This window comes from Girardinichthys multiradiatus, chromosome 14, assembly GCF_021462225.1.
Source record: "Girardinichthys multiradiatus isolate DD_20200921_A chromosome 14, DD_fGirMul_XY1, whole genome shotgun sequence".
In the NCBI taxonomy this organism is placed as follows: Eukaryota; Metazoa; Chordata; class Actinopteri; order Cyprinodontiformes; family Goodeidae; genus Girardinichthys; species Girardinichthys multiradiatus.
In genome coordinates, this window is record NC_061807.1 from 25341939 (window position 1) to 25355175 (window position 13237).

Genomic DNA, 13237 nt, shown 5'->3' on the forward strand with positions numbered 1-13237 from the left:
TTGTAACGTTCTAAAATTTCATTTTAACAGCTTTCATCTTGCCTTTCTTCCATAAAAGGCAAGTCTAAGTGGACAGCCATGTCTTCATAGATTTGCAGTTGTGCCATCCTATGTATTTTTTTAAAGATGGCCTGAACAGTGCTCTTTGATATATTCAAAGCTTGGACACATAAACCTAGTCAAAACTTTATATCTGGCCTGTCTGCTGTGTCCCTTGGTCCTTGTGATGGTGTTTGGTCACTAATGTTCTCTAACAAGCCTCTGTGGCCTTCACAGAACCGCTGGATTTACCGCAGGTATACTAAAATGAAATTACACATAGGTGGAATCATAATTCAGTAAATTATGATGGCAGTTGATCACTGGGTTTAATTTAGGGATGCCAGAGTCAAGAGGCTGTATAAGAGTGCCACACTTTCCCTCTACTTCAGAATTATGCACTTCTTTGTGTTGGTCTATAACATAACATTCAGATCAAATACATTGAAGTTTGTGGTTGTAACATGACAAGTGGTTTGAGCACTTTTGCAGGAGTATCTATTAGGATGCTTTGCGATGAATATGCTGTTTCCTGTGAAGGAGTTTGGCAGGGTTCTGCCCAAAAACACTTTCTGTGCCAGTATACAGTAACTGTTGCTGCACTCTAGCAACACAGTGAGCCTCACAAATGATTTAAACTGGAGCTTTTAAGAGCCTGTTCATAAAGTGAACGCCCATCTTTGTTTCTAATCTATGTGCTGGATGCTGTACTATAGCTCTGACCATTGACTGGAGAGCCCTGCAGGCATGTCTATATAGGAGTGCGGCGCTGTCCGCGGTGCTGAAATCAGCAGCTTTCGATCTGTACATAGACGGGTTTGCAGCTGAATTAGACGCTAGTGTCTGCTGCTACCTTGATGATAAATTATGTAAATTAACTAGACAAATAAAGACAGACAGAGGTAAGAATAGAGCCATAGAGCTGTTTTTTTATAGTAAAATAAAAGCCAACACGTGAAAGTAGCGCGCACTCTAAATGGCCAAATCGCGTAATTGCAATGCAGAAAGTGGGAAAAGATATATGAATGCTGCTTGTCTTTGCATCAGTGGTGCGTCGTTTGACTTCAAATGCCATATAAAGGGAGAAGAAAGAAAATAAAGCATGAGGAATAAACACTCTCTCTCTTTGAGTGACTGTCTCGGGGACGAATTGCAGCATGTGATTCAGGAGAGACGTGCTGCGTTTGGAGCCAATGGCGTTAAGGAGCCGCCGCAGAGTATGGGGAGCCACTCCGAGTATACCTCCGCGTCCGACGCATGCTCTTGTGTAGGTTGAATGGAATGAAACGGCGTGTGCGGAGATATATTTAGGCGAGCTGTGATGCGGCCCGCATATATTCGCCGGCAGGACTAGCTTCTTTTAAAGACAGCCTCCTCCTCCGCGTCGCTTTCCACTCCAGTGATGTGGCGTATTTGTGTGGCGCACCTGTAAAGAGCGAGACACGGGGCAGAAAGCCGGGCTCTTTTTTTGTTTCATTATTTGATTCCTTTTTCTTTCTTCTGTTGGCTTTTGTTTTTTATCTTCCCCCCTTCTCCCTTCCTCCTCCTCCCTTTTACTTTTATGTTTGTTTCGTGCATTTGCTGAAAAGAAATCATTCCTGTGTTTTGATTTAATAAACATTTTATTTTCCTCATTTTATCTTGTTTGTGTTGGCTTTTTTATGTTTCCAAGTTCAAACTAAAAAAAAAAAAAAAAAAAAAAAGAGCGAGAGAAAGAGAGCGGAATCCACATCATTTGACCAGGTGTTTCATTCAGAGATTGTTTGCCCCAAGGACGTCCCTAACTTTCGTTTATAGAAACGGTAAGATCTTTTTCCTGCACATTTGCTCATTCGCATTTTGAAGTCGACATAAATGAATAGTCTGTTTCGGTTGGTCCTTTTGGTGTGCAGAGCAGATCATCTTGTTGCATGCAGACGTGATGGGGGGAAAGTCACTGTGGTGCATTCATGTGACGGCTGATTTTCAAATATGAACTGCGGAGCATTCAGGTAGTCTATGAGGGACTTACAGTAAAGCTTTTTTCTGTTTTGTAGAGTGCTGAAACGTGGAAAAGGGCCATTTAGGATTGATACAAAAACAGACTAATTTTAAAACATAGCAAATAGTTTCGTTCTAGATGCCTTTTATTAGAAGCAAAAAAGTCATTTTTTATGCTCAATCAGGAAAAACTTTGTAAAACACTATACTTTCGATAAACATATATTTCCTGCGTAACTCTTGACAGGAATACTTCTATGTAGGTTATACTCAGTGCAGCCTGTGTGTTGTGTCACTTGGAGTTGCTGGATGAAGTTCTTGCTTATGCACATTTTCTATACTATTTCTGAATTTCCTTGCAGGTGTGACTACATAAGTCAAGTTTATTTATGGCAGGGAAAAAAACAAACTCTCACTGGAGAAAGGCTACTTTCAAATATGCATTCCGTATTATTTCAAGGATATCTGCACATGCAGAAATAATCTTGGAACTGGTTGTACCTGTAGTGATTGCTTGTAGATGCACAATTGTAGGCCAGTGGATCAAATTAATTCATCTTACACCCAGAATGATACATCTTAGCCTATTTTTTTAATTGTTATTATTAGTGGGCGTTTCCCCGCCAGATATATGATTTGAATATAGGACATAGCAAAATACAAAATAATTGGTTTAACCAAGCCATTTCTTCTTTTTATGTGTCAAATTTTCACACATTGCCAATTAGCCCTGTTTTATTTTATTCATCTTAATTTCTTTGTTTTTGAATTTGATTAAAAAATTTATTAAAGCTTTGATTGCAGATTCAGCTCTAAAACTACACAGACAAGGCCGCTAACAATAATGTCTAAAAAGATAAATATATAAAAGCATGATTAAAAATCCATAAACATATTTCTGAAAAAAAGCATAGTCAGCCTGGATAAGCAGCGGGAACAACTCTCATTAGGATTTATGAGTGCCATGATAACACTGTTTACAGCACCATGCAGATGCTTGCATAAAGTTAAACAATACAGTTCTAAGCAAACCTCTATGGGTATTTTAATACAGATTTCCATGGCACCACTGTGTGCAACTTCTGTCTGCTAGATGTATTAGGCAAGGAGCCCACAGATGGGCAGTATAGAGTGGTCTGCAATTTGAGGCAAACAAAGCGAAACTTCCATGCAACTGTGTTTGCATATCCTTAGATTATTGTAGTTACATTTTTCTTTTAATTAAGGGATGAGGACCAAATTATCCGCTCAGATGGAAAATACGTTTTGTCAAAAACTGGTTCAATCGTAAAAATTCTACTATAAGTATACAACTTATGCAGCTGCAGTTAATCATGTAGTTATGATTACGCTACTGGTGGGTTTAGGCTGTGCGTGTCTGCTGATTGGCTGACGCTCTGATTAGTTTATTTAGGATGTGTGCTTTCCCGCCACCGCCCCCATTATGCTTATCGAAGACTGTGACCAAACGTTTGTCTGCAGGGACTTCATTAAATGCCCGCGGTACCGGTCCAACACCTAGAGGTAAGACACGTCAAATCTGTAGCGTGGAAAGGGCACCGTGGGGTGTGTTCGACTGAAGGCTGTTTTAACTAGTTGGGGGTTTTGGTAGCTAGCACTTTAGCTAGCAGTTGCCTGTCATTACCCTATTGCTTGGTCTAATTAGGACACTCAAAAACTGAGTTACTTAAAAAAAAAAATGGTGGCTAAATCAAAAATTTTTGTTTGACCGAAACTACGCTAATTCAAACTGTTATTAAAGTACGAAACATGGAGTCGTGTTGCTATTTGAAAGTGTTGCTGCTAATCTTCACTACGTCTTGCTAACAACGCCACTTACAGGTTTAACCAGGAGCTTCAAGTGAGTTTTTTTTTTCTTTTAAATAAGCAAATAATTTGATATTTAAGATTTATTTTCGAGTCTTCTCGACATCAAGCTAACTGTTAGTTCAGCTGCAGTAGCGCAGCTGCAGCACATTAATTAATTAAACATGGCGCCTCCATTCCTTAGCTTTTTCAAACACCACTTAAAACAATTTTTTTTTTTTTTTTAACACAGCTCCCAATTAAAGCCCACTTATACATAATAAAGATGTATTTTCTTTTCTTTTTTTTTTTTTTTTAGCCGTTACTGCGATTTTCCCACTATTTCATTTAGTGTTTGCATATAGGTTAGCAAACATTTTTAGGCATGTAATCTCTAACCAAATGTCATTGCCATTTTGTTATTCTTAGCCTTATAATTTTAATTGAAGCTGTAATCCCAGAGGACATTTGTCTGTTCTCCCCTTTTATCCGTGACTTCAGTAATACATGGCTACATGGTGGTAGGTCATTGCATTGCGGTATTGCTTCAATTAAGCCCTGTGGCCACTAGCATGTTGAGTGCCATCATTAGTTAAGTCTGGGGATCTTTTGCACTGATTGTGCACACTGATATTGCAGCTGCATTTATATTGTGCAGCCCACATGGACTTAGAATGCCATGTATCAGAAGCTCTTTATTCTGTATTAGCCTCTTTTCAGCATCAATCATCCTTGATACACATGTAAAAATGCTAATGTAGCTACTTGGAGAAAGAACAGCTCAAGCCTTTTAAAATAGAAGCTTTTTTTCCCCAAATAATAGATTTGTATTCAGATTTGCCCTTAGAGTAAAACATTTAATGTCAGATTTTCTATTCAAAACCTGTCCGGGGCATCTAAATGACCGGATTTGGTCAGACTTAAACATGTTTAACTCTGGCCTAAACTAGTCTTTAAAATGACACCAAGGTCATACATCTAAGTTTGAGAAATTGCAGCGTTGCATCAATTTGAAATCATATACATCACATTTTGCTGGGGTTAAAAGTGGTAATGTGTCATATTAGTTGACTTTGAATAAACAGGTATTTCAAAACATAAACTAATGCACTACTTGGTGGTTCTAAAAAACACAAGTCTTATAAAGTTTTGTTTTTTTTACCAAACTGTTAGAATGTTAAATGGACAGTAAAATATATTCTTAAACTTTTAGTTTTTTATTTAACTCAAAGTAGTTTGATGCCATTTGTGCCTTTTTATTGTTAAAAAGTAATTATTTTAATGGAGAACCAAAAACTAGGACAGACTGTAAATATGGGGACCGAAACACATACCATCAATTGCTTGACATGGTAACATTTGCACCCATGAAAGTAAGGATATTCCTCCAGACTGGGTGACCTTCACTGCCGAACTGGTTAGGTCTCAGTGATCCACTGCTCAAGAAGAGCAGATTATAATACAGCATCATCTGACTAAAAAGGTCTGGAACTCCAGAGCTTTTTAAACCTGCTGTGTAAGAGGTTTTTATTCAGAAGTTTGCCAATAAATTAATATGATGCTCACCAGAAAAAGACTTGGACAGACTCAGAGTTTGGGAAATTGGAAAATGATGAAGCTTTTCCAATTTTAATGTCACATATTTTTCAATCCTGAAGATGTCTTCTAAGTCAGATCGGGTCACTAATTGGCATAAATTAACTTTTATAAGGTGGCCACACCAAACAGTTGCCATTTTTGTACATCTTAAAAAAAGAAAATCCTGGAAGAGGGACAGGCAAGGAAACATGTCAGCTTTGAGTATGGTATTGCCACCATGCTTATGCAACTTCTTTGAGTTATTTTGGCAGTATGTTGGACAACAACGTTAAAATACATTCTGGCTGAGATGCTGGATGTTCCTAAACACATTTTAGTTTACAGCGTTTTAACCTTGTTATAGGATGCACTCAATATCAATTTATTTTTTGCAGTAGTAGTTTTACCTTTCATTTACCTGCTGCCCCCTTCGAATGTAACACTATAGTAATTTAGTATAAAATGATTCTTTTTTTTCGTATTGCTATGAAAATCTTTCTGGTTTTAGTACCTGGCCTTGAATCTGGTGTGAAATTGTCCTTAAGTTGTGTCGTTAGGAAATGTCATTTAAAGTTATGCCCGTTTTGAGCCTACTCGCGTAATTTACTAGGTTGCTGAAATGTACAAACTCCTTGTAGGGAGTTGGCTAATATCATGTTCTTAAAATTGCCCCATTGTGTAGTTGGTTCACTAGGGCTTTAGACCTTTAACATAAATTTTGTCTGGACAAATGCTGACTTGATAGTGCCAAGATGTGCACTTTTTTCAATTACATCTTCAAAGCCAGGCACCTAAAATATAGTCTTTCATTATTAAAAACCTCTGTGAGCAACTGGATGGTTCGAAAATATTACGCGGTGTCTGTTATGTATAGTTTTAAAGCGTGAGAGCACAAGAGCTCTTCAATTTAATGAAGTCACTGCAGATCAAGTCACAATGTGTGATGAATATCTGCTGCTTTTAGCAGTTTTCTCCCCCTCTTTTCCTGCAACAATCCCAGGTTCAGCAACTCCTGTACTGCTGAGGACAAGAGATGAGAGTGGCTGTCTGTGTATTGCAACTACGTTTGCCTTTCTAAATAAAGGCTGCTGACAGTGACTAAAATGCAGGACTGTGAGGCCACACATCACTTCTCTCTGTATGGCATCGTGTTTCCCTGTCAGAACTAGGTTAGTATGCAGTGGCTGGCTGTAGAGAGAAGCTATTTTACATCCTTTGTCCTGCTTAAATGGTCCTCCGTCCCCTTTTCTTTTCATAACATGGCCTCCTCCCCTAGTGTAGTATGGGTTGTCTGGATGGTGCACAAGATTGTTAGTCGGTTGGCCACTGGGTGGCCGTCCCTCTGCATGGCAGGTCCTTACTGCAGGCCAGTAATGCATTGCCCTTGAACACACACGGTGAATTACAACAGCTTCCACAGATGCAACATCTCATGCTTTCATTAGCTTCTGTATAGCTTGCAGTCCTTGTGAATGTAAAGAGAGAAATGGATTTGAAGCATGATTGATCCCCCAAACTGTGTAAATGGTTATCTTTTTGTTTTTTGAGGGTGGAACATATGTAAATTCCATGTCTAAAACTAAAAACGCTCCACATTTAGTTTCCCAATACAAAACTGTACTTTTGCTTGTTGTTGGACCTGTTGAATCCAGTTCTCCCTTCTGTTTAGCAGAGGCTATTTTATTTTTTACTTTGTTTAGGTCTGGAAATTTTTATTTATTTTTTATTTTTGGCAAAATAGTTTATCTGGAGAAGTCGCAGTCTGGTGGGGGCTGAGAATGGCCTTTTAGTGTACGGTGAGGACCCACAAAAGGTCTCTGTAAGACACTGCAATAGTTTATCCTTATTTCTGTAGCTATACCTTTCACATTTGAACCGATACCGTACCGATACTCTGTACTTGGAAATCGATACTGGTACTCAACGGTACCAGTTTTTGGCACTTTTGTGTCTGTTTATGTGGTAATAAATGTTAATTCATTTAATAATAAAATCTGAAATTTTCCATTTAACATTTTTTTTCTCAATATATAAACTTTAATGAATATATCAAAACAACATCCAGCTGTTTGTATTGTAACATCTGTTTCAAACATTTCTTCAACATTAAAACCTTAAAACCACAAATGAAAACCCAGCCATGCTGCTGGCTGCAGACGAGCCACTAACGAATGCAGGCGTGCAAGCGATGCTGAATGCAGGAGTTGTAGCCGTAGATCTAAGGCTGACAAAAATCTTGTGCTTAACCAGGTCAGTGTATATACACACACACTCAGAAGAATATAGCGGGCCATCCTCCTTAATTAGTGGTCGGGAAAATGCTGCGGGAGCTTCCACAGATTAGAAGTATTCCCGCCGCTGGCCTTGCACACAGCATTACAAATATTGCAGCGAGTGTAATCTGCACTGCATTTTGGAGCCATACTTTTGAACGCCTTCTATCAGCCATGCTTTCTTTGACGGTACCAGCGGCTACTGACGTCATTACACTCTTGTGCGTGCAATGCTGTATTTGTGTCTGGCATTGAAAATCGCCCACTCTTCCACTCCCTCAGTGTCACAATGATGCGTTTAGGTACCGAAACGTGGTACCGTTTGATTTTACGTGAATCGGTACCCGGTAGTACCGACTGAATTCGGTCGGTACCTAAAAAGTACCGAATATCTGTAGCCATTGTAAGGTTTTTATTTTATTGGAAATAATTTTCGAAGATGGAGTTTTAGCTGCATTTCTGAAATTTTCTGAGCATGTTGAGAGCTGTTTGAAAAGCTACCAACTCTGCTGATGGTTTCTGAGTCTGCATGGTTTGCTTGCAATGGCAAATCAATAGGTTTTAAGAACAGTGAAGTATTTTTTCTTTTTTTCAGTAATTAGAGATTTAAACTACAGTGCAACACATTGTTGCGTTTTTAATTCAGTTATTAAAATGGGAGTTCATGAATGACAGTAAGATATAATACATATGAAAATGCAAATTAATTAAATGCTCATTTCTGGCCTGAACAAATGTCAGTTTAATTTTGTTCTTTGCACCAGTGGGCAAAACACCACCTAATGCCTTACTTTACTCATCAGTTTATATACTTTTTTTTTTTTTTTTGCAGGATTTTAAAGCTGCAGAATATGCTTTTGTATACTTGGTGTGTGGGTAGGCAAGTCACATCTGTGGTTTCAACAGAGATATTTTGAACTGTTACTTGTAGGCTTTTAGTTTTCAAGGACAGGTTGTGCATGTAAGTGAATGTACTCTGGAGGTACTTTTTTTTTTTTTGCGCTACAGCTTGTCACGCATACTTGGTCAATTTAATTCTCCGAGGAGTAAGTAGCAGAGATTCGTGCTTCCTCACTTTGAGTGCTCGGTGTCACATCGGTACATTTTGATCTCACTGTTGGCTTCATGCTCAGCTTATAATTTTATTGGTAGTCTGAGTGAATTGGCTAATCTTTGTTTGAAAAGAAAATATTTTCACTGCACCGCTCCATATTAATCTAGAAATGAAACGCCTCTCTGCAAATGTTTTATCCACTTTTCTGATGAGATGTCCAGTTCAATAAAAAGATTGAAATGTTGTGGATTCCTTAGTTTTGTACTGTGGCATGTAATGATATTACACTAGTTCTGCCAGGGGTACCAGCTGTAAAAGCTTTACCATACTAACTCTTAAGCTGAAAGAGCTTCATAAACCCTGGTTGTGGTATAAATCTGACTCGGAACCTGTGAAAAATTGGCAAATCAGGACTGTTGCCATGTCTGATTAATGAGGGCTTTTTAAGGCAGTTTATCTAAAGGGGATCGTACATCAGGAGCGGAACAACTTCAACATAGTATCTTAATTCAGAAGTGTCAACACTCCTGAGTAGAACTGGTTTGAAAAGGATTGCTGGGCATGCCGACCAGATGCTACTGGCTTGCGTCAGAAAATAGAAAATAATGCGGTCGTATTGTTTTGTTGCGTGTCTGACACCCCCGGTGGGCAAAGCTCTTAAAGTGAAAATATTAAAATCATGCTGTAGAATTGGGTGTGTAGGCCAAAAGCGTGAAAGCGAATTCGTTTTTACTGGTTTGTGGTGATGGTTAAGTGTCTTGGGATTTCTGTCACAGTCGGTTGTCTCTTGGGCTTCAGGGTATGGTGTCTTGAGGGCAGGTCTTGAACCTCTTTCTCCTGGTTGGGTCAGAATTGCTGTAAAATGGTTCCACCCTCTTTCCCCAAGCTGGCTTCACGGCCTACCTTCCTTCTACTTAAAAGAACAGGTTAAGGCACATTTTTCAATATCCACCCTTCTCCTCCTTTTTTCCTCTTTTTTTTTTTTTTTTTTTTTGACGGTGTGAGGCCTTGGAGTCTTGAACCCTGGTGTCAGCGCTTGAGGGCCAAGATCGGACATGTTTAAGATGTTTATTTGTTTGAACACACCTGATTTCAGTAAATGGGTCATTACCCAACCTCTGAATGTGATATTCTGAGTGGGTACTTCAGCCATCAGCATCAGGGGATGCATCAAAAAAACATGCAGGTTGCTGGCCTCTTTGGACCAGAATATGACAGATGGGTTTGACACTTTAATGAACAATGAATGCAATGTTCTGAGGAAGTTAAAGATCCTGTATGGGTAAAGTAAATTGTCTCAGTATCAACATCCTCCTAAATGTAGTGACACGAAAACCCAGTGTAATATCTGATCTTGCATGCAGCAGCTCTCATTCAGTTACCATGACAAGTCAATATATGCAAGGTTTATTATTTTGGCAGATTAGCAGCATGCAAACATTTCCCTTTTTTCATCTCTCCTTCTCCATAATGTTAAATTGCATTAAAGAGGGTTAATTCCTCATTACTTTTACTAAAACCAGTTTTAGGGTTTACCTGGGTTTCCTGGGAATATTTTTGCATATGTGCTGTTTTTCTGTATGTTAACACAGTGCTCATCAAAGTTTGACAGCTAATTTTCACAATGCAAATAGTTAGGATTAGGTTCTGATAGTTAAATACGTATTAGCATTCTTGTCTTAATATCACTCATATTATGCATAACAACATCTAGCATAGATGCAGTGGGATTTGAACCCATCTCTAATTAAACATGCTACATTTGAATGCCTCCTGGAATGTCCCACTCACTGGGGTGAAGATGTGGAGGTGGAAATAATGGTATAACTGAAGAACCTCGTAGTTTTTCTCTAACCTGCTTTCTGTGGTAAATTGTAAGGGTACGTCTCAGTGGAACAAGATGCTCTGCACTCAGATGCTTGCATTAAGATGATGCTGCAGGCTGCCTGCACAAGAGAAAGGCTTAACTGAATGTCTTTTTTTATTCCTTATTTTTTTTGGAAAGAGGCGTCTTGCCAAGCGTCCTGTTCCAAGTGTTTATCTAATGAAATATTGCTGCCTTGTGGCAGTATCTCAATTGGAACAATAGCCAGTGTTTGTACTTGGAATAAAATGAAAACCATAATGAAGACTGAAGTTAACAATATGTTCTTGTTGCCTGATTTTCCGGACACCCTGAACATGAAGGGAGCTGCTTGAGTAAATAACTGCTTAGAATAACATCTTTGGCCAGATAACATTTTTGTCTCTCCTTGTCCTTAGATGTTTGCATACTTGATAAACCGATATTAATTTTACCTGCCACTAAGACTGCACAATATTGGATAAATATTTTACTGTAATACTATTGCTGAAAATTGCAAAGAAGATATCGATTTAACCCACATTTTAAAGACGTTTCCTGCCATTAAATTTGTTTAATAGCAGAGATGTATGTGTGAGTTTTAACTTGTTAAACATACATCATAAGTGGGCATTGAGGTGTCTTGGAGTTCATCCAACTGGTCAAAAATGTTACCCATACGAGGAGCGGTTATGCCTGACACTTAAAATATATAAATAAAATATCCTAGCAAATATTGCATCCAATCAGTCCTTTGCAATTGCTATATTGTGATTTGATATAGTGTGCACATATTCCTGGTGTAGTTTATAATGAATACAATGGCTTTTTAAGTCCCAAGATTTGTAAATAAGTTGTATCGTATAGAGCGATTGGGACAATTATTTGACAAAGGTGCAATTACTCAAGTTATTAAATGTTGATTTAAGGTTTCAAATTGTAACCAAAACAATGTTGTCTAAAAGTATTATAATTCTTGATTTGGCATATTCTAATTTGCGGGTATGCTGTAGTTCTGCAACTGAAGCACGCTGCCGTCCCTTGCAATGCTGAAACCACGTGTTGCGCAATCTTGTCTTGAAACATTTCCACAAAAAAAAAGATTGCAGAAAGAGGAGAGGATTAGCAAAACGTCCTCCTGACGGGAATAAATGGATGCATTGAAGGTGCAAAACATTTGTAGATGCCACCATCTCGTACCAGGTTAGGCATGACCAAAACTGCAATGGTATGACAGGTTAAACTGGGAGATGACAATCGCCTGCGGCGGCTGCAGTGGCGTTTAGCGATCAACAAAGCTGGGGTCTATTCTCCCGTGTCGGAACACGGATGCAGATCAAAAAGACATGGTGGTGCCCGCACCACTGGGCAACACAACAACTCAGTGCCACCTCCAGAAGTTTAAATGCTTCGTGATCTGAGTCAACTCCAGCTATCAGAAAAATGACCATCATTAGATAAAATGTTGAGATCTTTCAGTAAGTGCATTGAAATGTCAACAAATGAAATAATTTGGTCTTTTCAGTCGATTTAATTACAAATTATTTGACAAATGTTTTTCATATTTTCAGCTGCTGAATTTAGAGATGAGGTAAATATATTGGTTTCTAGGACAACTGTCATTTGATCTGTCATTTTCCATACTAAAAATGACCAAAACTGTAATATTTTCTTTGCAAGACAAGGTTAAGTTAATGTTCAGACAAAACGTTGCTTTTCAATGTGTAGAAAGTGGTTGGAGCACATGTTTGATGTAAGCAGAGCAGTAATATTCAGCTGCATTTCAGCTTTAGCTACACTGCTTTATGGGGCCAATCAAAAAAAAATGCATTAGATTTAGACTGAATCCAGATGATGCACATTTACAGGTTTGATTTCACTTTACCCAGAGGACGGGTCAGCTATTATGATTAAAAAGAGCAGTGGATTAGATTAGTAAAGAGTTGTGTTGAGCAGCAAACAGTCATAGCACATCTGGGTTTCAAGTTTTTTTTTTTTTGTGACAAGTACTGCATCCCAAATAACTACCAGAAATCTACTCTATTTGTTTAATTAAACATCAGTGGAAATTTGGAAAACCCAGAGCTACAATGTTTAGGTTGAGCCAAAAAAAGGTTGAGGTGGAAATGTACTCTGCTCTTACACAACGTGGGGAAATCCTGAGCTAAACTTTTTATCTTTCAGCAAACATTCTTACAGCTGTAAGAGTGTAGCGTTGATGGTGCCAGAAATTCAGAAATAAAATTAAACTGGGAGATGATGGTTAAAGGGACTGAGCAATTTTCTGTTATTTTAACAAATCTGTTTGCCTCAACAATAAAGCAAGAGGATTTCACTATGTTAGGTTTAAATATACGTTTTGTGGAAAGTTTTTGGTAAATATTTGAGATTAGTGGTGATTACAGGGGAAGTAAATGTATTTCTCTCTAGCTATGGGAAAAAAATCCCACCTAACAGTGGACAGGCCTCTAGGTCTTTGAATGTTATCAGTCTAAATGATTCTTCGTGTTCTTCTAAGGTTTGTCTCATCTATAAGTAAATCTGGTGGTAAAAGCCATCAGGGTTAAAGCAGATTGCATCATCACTCAAGTTTCTGCCAGAGCTGTGTGTTTTCTTGGTTTTGACCTTGGTTTAGGGAGATGTCTGTAAATCATGTGACTCATG

At 38.4% G+C, this 13237-nt stretch overlaps 1 protein-coding gene across 5 annotated transcripts in view; it reads left to right on the forward strand.

Moving 5' to 3' along the window:
• Positions 1-275: 275 nt before the first annotated feature.
• The window catches only part of elavl2 (ELAV like neuron-specific RNA binding protein 2), a 42142-nt gene continuing 29180 nt past the window's right edge, over positions 276-13237 (forward strand). The window contains exon 1 of one of the 5 annotated variants that reach the window (XM_047385594.1): positions 276-1841. The gene's annotated coding sequence lies outside the window, so the exon portion shown is untranslated. Of the gene's footprint in view, positions 1842-3398; positions 3544-13237 lie in introns of those variants that run through there. The other 4 variants (XM_047385592.1, XM_047385590.1, XM_047385593.1 and 1 more) reach the window with 4 other exon arrangements.